This window comes from Triticum aestivum, chromosome 2B (genome assembly GCF_018294505.1).
Source record: "Triticum aestivum cultivar Chinese Spring chromosome 2B, IWGSC CS RefSeq v2.1, whole genome shotgun sequence".
NCBI classification, from domain to species: domain Eukaryota; kingdom Viridiplantae; phylum Streptophyta; class Magnoliopsida; order Poales; family Poaceae; genus Triticum; species Triticum aestivum.
In genome coordinates, this window is record NC_057798.1 from 6,457,097 (window position 1) to 6,467,186 (window position 10,090).

The window sequence follows — 10,090 nt, forward strand, 5'->3', positions numbered from 1 at the left end:
GGCAGGCAGCTTTGCAAGTGCAGTGGTAGTGGTACTGATAACTTACATGTCTGGACTCTGCAGGTATATATAAATGTAAAAATTAAGTGAGTATACAGTATGAAAGTTTGGGCCGTTTTCTCTTGTCTGGCTATGAATATTGCAAATTGGTCTCAGCGATGGGGTTAGTACAAAAGGCATTACACGCAGAACCAATAGTGGAACCTGGATGCTCCTACATATTCTACGAAGATGTTTATCGGTCAAACCGCATAACAACATACATTGTTCCCTTTGAAATCGGTATGTTACTTGCCCGAGATTCGATCGTCGGTATCTCAATACCTAGTTCAATCTCGTTACCGGAAAGTCTCTTTACTCGTTCTGTAATACATCATCCCGCAACTAACTCATTAGTTACAATGCTTGCAAGGCTTATAGTAATGTGCATTACCGAGATGGCCCAGAGATACCTCTCCGACAATCGGAGTGACAAAACCTAGTCTCGAAATACACCAACCCAACAAGTACAAGAGCACCTTTATAATCACCCAGATACGTTGTGACGTTTGGTAGCACACAAAGTGTTTCTCCTGTAAAAGGGAGTTGCATAATCTCATAGTTATAGGAACATGTATAAGTCATGAAGAAAGCAATAGCAGAATACTAAAATGATCAAGTGCTAAGCTAACGGAATGGGTCAAGTCAAACACATCATTCTCCTAATGATGTGATCCCGTTAATCAAATAACAACTCATGTTTATGGTTAGGAAACATAACCATCTTTGATCAATGAGCTAGTCAAGTAGAGGTATACTAGTGACTCTCCTATTCAAAATTTTAATATGCCAGGGTGTTTGGAAGCAAACACAAATTGACAAATTATCATGAATGTGGTATCGATAAAATTCAGTTTGTAAGAACCTTTTGAAAATCCAAATTTTGATGCTCCATGTTATTTTATAGGGAACAAACTGCCTAAGATTTTGGGACAAAAATTAGATCAAAGAGCGGTGCAGATACAGGCTATAGAGAGAGATGGGGTGCAGAAGCAAGGCTACTGTGTGAATATAGTGTACATGTTAGACTGAGAAAATATTTTTCAAAATAGTCACTTACCAAACCACCATCTAATGTTGACAACAAGTAAGCATCTGCACCACCTATCTCAATGCCTTCATGCATTTATCTATTTGTAAGGACAAAACATGGATTGGATCATATGTTTTGCAAAGTGACATTCTAGCAAATCTGCAATCAGTATATACATATAAGTAAGAAATCAATGAAATTAACACTTATAAAACAGAGGAATAATGGTAGACAGATAGGAACACATTTTAACATCTCGTACAAGCCTGTTGATTTATAAAGGATGATTACTCGAGTATGTGTTGTTCTAAACAATTATATTGTGTAGAGTGACATTTTTTTACAGAAGAAATGGACAATATACGCCCGCCTACTCCTCCCTGGGGATCTACCGGGCCCACCAGATGCTCTTGCGCTGGCTGGTAAGCACGTACCTGCTCTCACTGATCATCCACACACTCTTCCTCTGCACCCATATCATCGACACGAGCATGTTGCGTCTAGTGTTATCTTTCTTCGGTTTGATCTCCTGCACAGGGAAAGAATACCACAACTGATCAGTGTACACCAGGCCAGCATTCTAAAAACAAAATGAAATGTGTTTTGACAAAAAGGAACTTATCCAACAACTCCAGTGCATGCTGGCATACATACCCTGAGCTTTTGAAGTCATGCTTATATGAAGCCACCTCCCTCCTCCGTCCCCAATTTTGCCATGAGGCGAATGATTAATCAAACTAAGCTTGTATTTTTGAACAAAATGCATTCTTTTAAATGGTAATTTTGGTATATGTTTTTCAAACTAAGCTTGTATTTTTTTCGAAAAGGGGCGACTCCCCGGCCTCTGCATCAGAACGATGCATACGGCCAACTTTATAAATAAGCAAATAGGTTCAACAAGGTCTTATGGTCTGTAATGAAAGTAAAGAAAAGCTCACAAAGAGCCATAGAAAAATTACGACACTAGCCAAAAGACGCCACAACCGGTTGGCAAAAGAAAGATAGGTAAACTAATTGCCTATCCTATTACATGACCGCCATCCAAACCGGTTGAAAATATCCCACGCTACCATCTCCCACCGGATAGATCCAGTAACCAAATGCTCTCCGGCCTCCGTCGGAGTGAGTAGCGACCACATACGGATCAATGCAGTGGCTCGGAAGATAACCTGCAAAAAACGAATATTTGTTGTTCTGTTAAAAACCAAATCGTTTCTGCAGTTCCAGACTGCCCATAATAAAGTACATACTCCTACGCGGATGTGTCTCGCTGTTTCGGACTCTATCCCGTTAAGCCACGTTCCAAATAACGTGCTGATAGAACTCGGAGGAGTAATATTATAGGCAATGTGGACCGTCCATCATAGAACCTTGGCCAACGGGCAATCAAGAAAAAGGTGTTTGATGGTTTCATCCTGATCACAGAAACTACACCTAGTAGGTCATGTCCAATTTTGCTTTACCAAATTGTCCTTGGTTAAATAACTCTTTTATGTACAAACCACATAAACACTTTAATTTTCAGAGGAACTTTGACTGCCCAAGCATATTTGGAACTAGGAAGAGAGCTTGAATTAATAACATCAAGATACATTGATTTAACTGTAAATTCTCGAGACCTAGTAAGCCAAATGTGGTGAAGTTTGGACATTTTAGGAGCTGTCTGCAAAAAACAATCAGGCATGTGAGCAAGTTTGATGTTCTGCATTGTTCGGAGGTCATTTTGTCTTTTTTGACATGGCTCATCGAATGTCCAAACTTCACCAAATTTAGCACGGACATTACAAACTCAAGCATCTTGCACAAAAGAATTCGGAAGCTATGTGGTGAAGCTTCTGGCAATATTGTTCTGGTTTATAGCACTATGGGTCTGGTTTGGTTTGTGATTGCATCTTCCTTCAAAAAGCATACAAGTTGTTTTTTCCGCCGGACGTATCTTTTAATACTAAAACATACATGCTCTTTTTCTGGCGGCTATGTGGCGAAGCTTCCGGCAGATAAGGTTTCTCTTTTCTGGCTGCTAGCTGAGTATGAAAGATTGCAAATTGGTCTCCCTGGGTTAGTGCAAAAGTCATTAGAAGCATCGAACTCCACTTTCTCCATTTCAAAGTAATTGAAGTTATTGTGTTTTCCCTTGTTAAATTTCTCTGTAGAAAAATTCATGAGCTAATACATACAACACGACCAAAGTACATTTGATGATGATAGTAAATTATGCCTGATAGCAAACCTAGGAATTTATATAATTTAGAGCGAAGAAAGAGGTCTAGTACTGTACACTATTTTTGTCATCAGCAATCTAGCCGCCAATAATTTAAATTTTGTGATACTATCTCTAAATTTTGTCATCAACAATCTAGCCGCCACCAATTTAGTTCTGTACACCAATAAATCTCGACTTGTATATAGTTGCATACACTAGGAAGTTCATGAGTCAGCAGGTCCAGAGTTTTAACAGAACTTGTAGGTGGTCACATAAATATACCGGGTCTCACTCCAAGCTGCACTTGCGAACAGCTTGTAGCCTGCCATGGAGGGCTGGTTAAGTTTGTGTTTCATAGCTCTATGGACGCTTGTGGCCCTCTGGTTTCGCAAGCTCTCTGGGGGCAAGAGAAAGCCACAGCTGCCTCCTGGGCCATGGACTCTTCCCTTCATCGGAAGCCTCCACCACGTCGCCAGCGTGCTCCCGCACCGCAAGATGATGGAGATGTCTCGCCGGCATGGCCGCTGATGCACCTTATGCTCGGCGAGGTCCCAACGGTGATCGTCTCCAGCGCCGAGGCGGCGGCGCTGGTGATGAAGACCAACGACCTTGCCTTTGCTGGCCGGCCTCGCAGCGCGACGCTGGACATCTTCGGCTGCGGCGGGAGGGGCATCGTCTTCGCCCCCTACGGTGACCCATGGCGCCAGATGCGCAAGGTCTGCACCATGGAGCTCCTCAGCTCCAAGCAGGTGAGGCGTATGGACGGTATCAGGCCAGACCAGGTGGTCAGCCTTCTCCATTATGTCGCAGACGCGGCATCCATGGGTGCCGTCGTCAACGTCAGCGAGAAGGTGATGGCGCTCAGCAACGACGTGGTGTCGCGGGCGGTGTTTGGTGGCAAGTTCCCGCAGCAGGAGGAGTACCTCCGGGAGCTGGATGAGGCGTTCGTGCTGCTAGGTGGTTTCTGCCTCGTCGACCTCTTCCCGTCATCGCGGCTGGTGCGGTGGCTGTGCAAGGGAGAGCGCCACATGAGGAGGAGCTATGGCCACATCCAACGTATCAACGCCAACGTCATCGAGGGGCATAAGGCGGCGCGAGATGCCACACAGGACGGTGCCTCCAGCACCGACGATGATGACTTGCTGGACGTGCTACTCAGGCTCCAGGAGAAGGACGCGTTCACATTCCCTATGACCACGGAGAGTATAGGTGCCGTCTTATTTGTGAGTAATTTTCTTTATGCTTCTTATTAATCTACCGATGTGATATCATATCTGCAAAGTTTTAATGCAAAAAAAGCTAGCTTCATCATTTCATAAATCTGTTAGTCTCAACTTGTTTCATAGATTTATAAACGTAAATTGTTGTGTCTGAAATTGATTATTTGTTGCGTACTACTACATATGCAGAAACAATATATAAACATGCATACCACAACAATATTTTTCAGGACATATTTGCAGGTGCCACACAGACCACGGGAGTTGCCTTGGAGTGGGCAATGTCTGAGCTCGTCCGTCATCCCGAAGCCATGGCCAAAGCACAGATTGAGATCCGAGAGGTGCTAGGTCAAGGTCGAGCTGTGATTACTAATAGTGACCTCGCTGGACTCCATTACATGTGGATGATCATTAAGGAGGTTCTTAGACTGCATCCACCAGGTCCTTTGATCCCCCGTAGGGCCAGGGAAGACCGTAAAGTTATGGGTTTTGACATGCTTGAAGGCACCAATGTATACATTAATGCGTTTGCAGTTTCGAGGGATCCAAATTGTTGGGAAAGTCCTGAAGAGTTTAAGCCTGAAAGGTTTGAGAACAATAACATGGATTACAATGGGACATACTTTGAATTCACCCCCTTCGGTGTTGGTCGGAGGCAGTGCCCTGGGATACTATTCGGCACGTCAACTATGGAGATCGCCTTGGCAAATCTTCTCTACCACTTCGACTGGGTGCTTCCTGGCAAGGCAAACCCGGAATTTTTGGACATGACCGAGAAATATGGGATCATCGTAGGAAGAAAATATGACCTACAATTGATACCTATTTCCCGTGGAGGTTTCCATGCCACATAGACATAGATGGACGTGCATTGCCACGTAGATATGTCTGTACTTTTGTTGATGTATACCAATATGTATCATTGCACCAATAAGAATAAAAGAACCTCGTTGAACTTGCAATATATTATGGTGGATGACACAAACTATTGATTGTACCAAAACACGAAGTTTGCACTTTTTAAATTGCCCCTGGTGACGATGGGTTAGTTACTGTATTGATGCATGTTGTATGGACCAAATTTCAAACTAGTTTCATGGTCTGATATCCTCCGTGTAAAATGCAAGGACTGACCTATAATTTCTTCTTATTTGTTTCTTTTGGGTCCTTTTGGAAGATGTACTGCTAGGTTTATCAAATTAGATCCGGTTCCTTTGGACCGACTTTGCTAACAGTAATGGCCTCGCCCAAGCATTCATGGGTGCGTCAAACGTGCAAGCAGCACTAGGTTACTGACTTGGCATGCTGTAGGCCAAATGTAGCTTGATGTTTTTCTACTCTCTGAGCTTTTGCACTGTTCACATCTGGTTTAGTCTATTGACCAACATTTTCTCATAAAATAAACTGTTTTTTATTATGAATCAAAAGGAAATGTGCGCCCTACTCATAAGATTTCACAGAAAAACAATTATCTCAGTCACTCATTTTTTGAAAGGACTACGGTAATTGCATAGACCCAGCACTTGTTTTCTCTCTCTCTCTCTCTCTCTCTCTCTCATGTCTTGTTTAATTGCCCACCAAGCTGATCGTGCTGCTTAATACATCATGGGCAGACCAGTAACAGACACTATGCTACCACTTATCATATTTTAATTCTATCTTTCTTTGTTTAGATCTATGGAAGAATGTGATTGCTAGGTTCGGTTGGTGGACATGGAACAAGATATCTATGGCCCTAACTCAAGGAAGGCGCATTCAAATATTTATGCTCTTCTTGTGTCAAAGCGCACCTATATTTCTCAACAAATTTATTATATCTTTTAGTTGCCACCGCAAATGACTATATGAATGGTGACTGCGGTGTCAATCTTAATACTATACTATTGAGTGGTGACTGCCTTGTGATGTTTTCATCCGTATATCTAAATAAAACATTATAGTTGAATGTGACTCCGCCGGCTGCTAACAAAGCAACAAACATGAATGCATTAGCGCAATTATTGAGCAGATTGTCTTGAACTCGCATGCATCCCACCAGCATTCGTCCGGCTGCTAACATGCGCCATGCATGCATCTAATGCGTGTCACACCCACGAAGTACGTGCAAGATATACCTGATTACTATATGCATTGTCACGCCCATGATTGATCTGTGCCTTTCTGTAATCTAGCCATGCAATGTTTTGGTTGGAGCGGCTGCTGTGAAACATCTATGCAATCTAGGCAGCATTGTCTTTGGCCTAGTATCAATCATACGAAGATAACACTAAAACTTGTTACAAGAAAGCACTGTCGTACTCGAACTATGACGTAAAACCTACATATTCCATTAAACTAATAAATCAGGCAAAACATCGATTACTAACTGAACTACAAGACCTGAAAATAGCAAAAGAAAGGTACCTTTTAGTTATGAATGCTAGCTACCAGGAATTTGTTGTTTTAATTGATTTTTAATTTTGTCACATACTCTATCAGGTTTACAAGAATATATATGATGTTTTTGATATTGAGCCGACGTTAGAAGTCAGTTTGACGCCTAGTTTTGCCTCCTACGTACATGCATAATGTTTGGTCATAGATATTTTTATTTAGGGCTAGTTTGGTTACTACCCTGGACACCATGCCTGAAGAATATTGCTGCCTGTACTCTGCCTGGGAATTTGCTCTTTCGTGCCTGGTCAGGCAAGCTAGGCAGAGATGTGTTTGGTTCCTACCTGGACTGATGTACTCGTACTAAGGAATAAATGTCCGCACAAAAACTAAAGAGAGTCCTACTGGTTGGCACAAGTCCCTATACTAGTATTAGAGGCCAGGCAGCTATTAGCCGGTGCGCAGGACCAGGAATTCAGAAGCCTGGTAGACTAATAGCTGGTCATGTTTGGTTATCCAGGCCCGGGCACTACGATCTTTTCCAGGAACTAAACAAACACCGCCCAGGAAGATCACATGCGTGCTCCAGGCCAGGCTTGAAACAACGAGGATGCAAACAAAACTGATCCTTAGAGCTTTCTAGGGCCACAACACAGAGTCTTTTCCTATTCTTTTTCCTCACATCCTCACCATGGGTTCGAGTGTAGGCTGCATGGTAGTTGTCCTTTATTTCTCTTCTTTTTCCCCGCTTAGACCCGTGGCCATCTGAATAGGAGTTAGCTCACCCTCGCGAGGCCAAATTTAGATTCATGGCGCAATGTGATTGCTAGCTTCGTTTGGCACAGATGGAGGATTATCCTGTCAACTTAAAGGAGGCCCTTACAAATACTTTATGTTCCTCTTGTGTCTGAATGCAACTACATTTCCAAGGTAGCAACACATTAAATTACTCACATACAATTAATTAGCATGGTACAAAGTGTGCGGGCACGCAGGGAGGTGAGACGTGTCTATCTAATCTAATGGTAATTTGTTGATGTCCGACTGTCCTGTGACGTTTTCGTCCATATATATTACCCTCTAATAATACATTGTAGTTGAAGGTGACTCCTATCGGCTGCTAAAAATAGAGTATGAATGCATGCATGGATCTTGAACTAGTGGGGCAGAACATAAAGACGTCATGGCATGTATACTAAAAATGATTCAACCGGCTGCTAACATTCCCAGTGAAGAGCAGATCTTAAAGTCGATCTAGTGGACGTCGCACCGAATTCCCAGTACGCACAAGATCATATACCGGATTCCTCCGGCTGCTACTTGACGGTGAGAAACGTGGACGCATGCATGCGTTGAGTGGTCACAGCTACATAAAGATAGGCCTGATTGTCACACTCACGATGGTATGTGCCTTATACTATTCCAGCTGGTGCGGCTGCTATGAAAAGTGGATGCAATCTAGACGATGTTATCTTTGACAAAGTATGAATCATATATATAAAGATAACAATAAAACATGTGGCAAGAGAAGCAGTGCACAAATTACACCGCGTACATGTCCTTTTCTTTGTAGCCAGTTTGCGATCTCATAAGCACCACATGTCCAAACGAAAAGAAACCCACCTACTCGGCCTATGCTGAGAAACTGGCACATTGCATTAGGCTGATAAACCAGACAAAAGAACGGTTACCAAACGAATTACAAGACCCAGAAAATTCTCTAGTAAACGATAGATGAAGTAATTTCCACAACCACAACCACGGCAGACATGCAAAATAGGAACCAATACCATATTATCTGCACAACGGCTTCATCTTAGAGAAAACTAAAACTTTTGAATTCCTGCACCAATAGTTTTGTAGGAGACAAAATCTGCTAAATCGAGGGTGAAGAAAAGCCCCGTCATGGTTACGCCATGTCAAAGTTTCCCTCTTTCCATCCTTTTCTCTGCACCCAAACCGGTCGAATGGCTGAGCCAGACCAGCCTAAGTGTCAACGACCCGTCCCATGCACCCGCTCGCAAATGGCTTAAGCTGCACCAGGTCGCACCTTCACCTGACTCATGCACCACCAATATTTGCCCTCATATGCATACACTTAGGGGCAAGTATTTGAAGGAGGCGGCGACACCTATGGAGAAAATGAACACACATAAAGCATCTCCAATACGTGATTTAAAATATAGTAGAGGCGCAAAGAAAATGCTCTTTACGACATTTTGACATAAAAACGGTACTCCAACAGCTTCCCAATCTCTATATTTTTGTGGTCCTAACTAGAGGCAGCCCTAAAATACACCCTCTTGTGTTGCAACTATACAACACCATGCGCAGCCGCGAAACAAAAACGCAGCCGCGTGCAGTCAAACCACCATCCGGAACATTCCCTTAGGTGAACATGCAGAAAAGCCTCCCCTCCCACTCAGCTGCTGCTACCAAATCCGTTCGAATCCGGCCGCTTCCGGCCAAAGACGCCGCCACTGTACCGCTGAAAAGTCAGATCCACCGCGCCCTCCGTCGCTCGCACTGCCGCACCACCGCAACTACTGAATGGCAACGAGCCGTCACACTGACAAATACATATCACTGGTCCTACCGCCTCACCTCATGGCTGCCGGATCAACCGGCCCAGGCGGTAAATCCTCAACTATGCCTTAGTCTCGAGGGAATCGGCCGCCACCGCTGCCGAGCCAACGATGCTATAAGATCCATGAGAGACTGCTATAAGATCCATGAAACTTCAATTATACGAAACATCGCTGCAATTTGCGGGCCGTTGTATTTGACCAAGGATAAATGTTCCCGAAGGTATCTCATGTGTGGGCTTGTCTTTTCATTTAGCAAAAAATGTTTTATCTTTATCTTCAGCAAATAAAAACTCTTGAATTCCCTCCCCATCTGGAATAGGGCACAAAGTTTATTCAACACACCATGAACGAAAATCCCTAGCATTGTTTACTAGACCACATGATCCTGAAAACTAGATCAACATAGAAGGACAACTTAAGGAGAAGGAGAACTAGTATTTCGCAAGGCGCTGGTGTTGTTGACATAGTCAAGAAAAAAAAGACCTCAAATAAAAGCTATAATATTTGCATCTCCCAACCTCACGACTTAGTAGAGGCGATGGATCACAGGTAAAAATAGTTAAGATCTTGGACCGGGCAGCTATGGTTAGGTAGGGGGAGTTGCCGTCATGCTATGATACTTTAATAACATGGC

General features: G+C 43.3%; 1 pseudogene; it reads left to right on the forward strand.

Moving 5' to 3' along the window:
- Window positions 1-3,602: 3,602 nt before the first annotated feature.
- LOC123047669 (zealexin A1 synthase-like) lies at window positions 3,603-5,349 on the forward strand (annotated as a pseudogene).
- The last annotated feature ends 4,741 nt before the right edge of the window (window positions 5,350-10,090 follow it).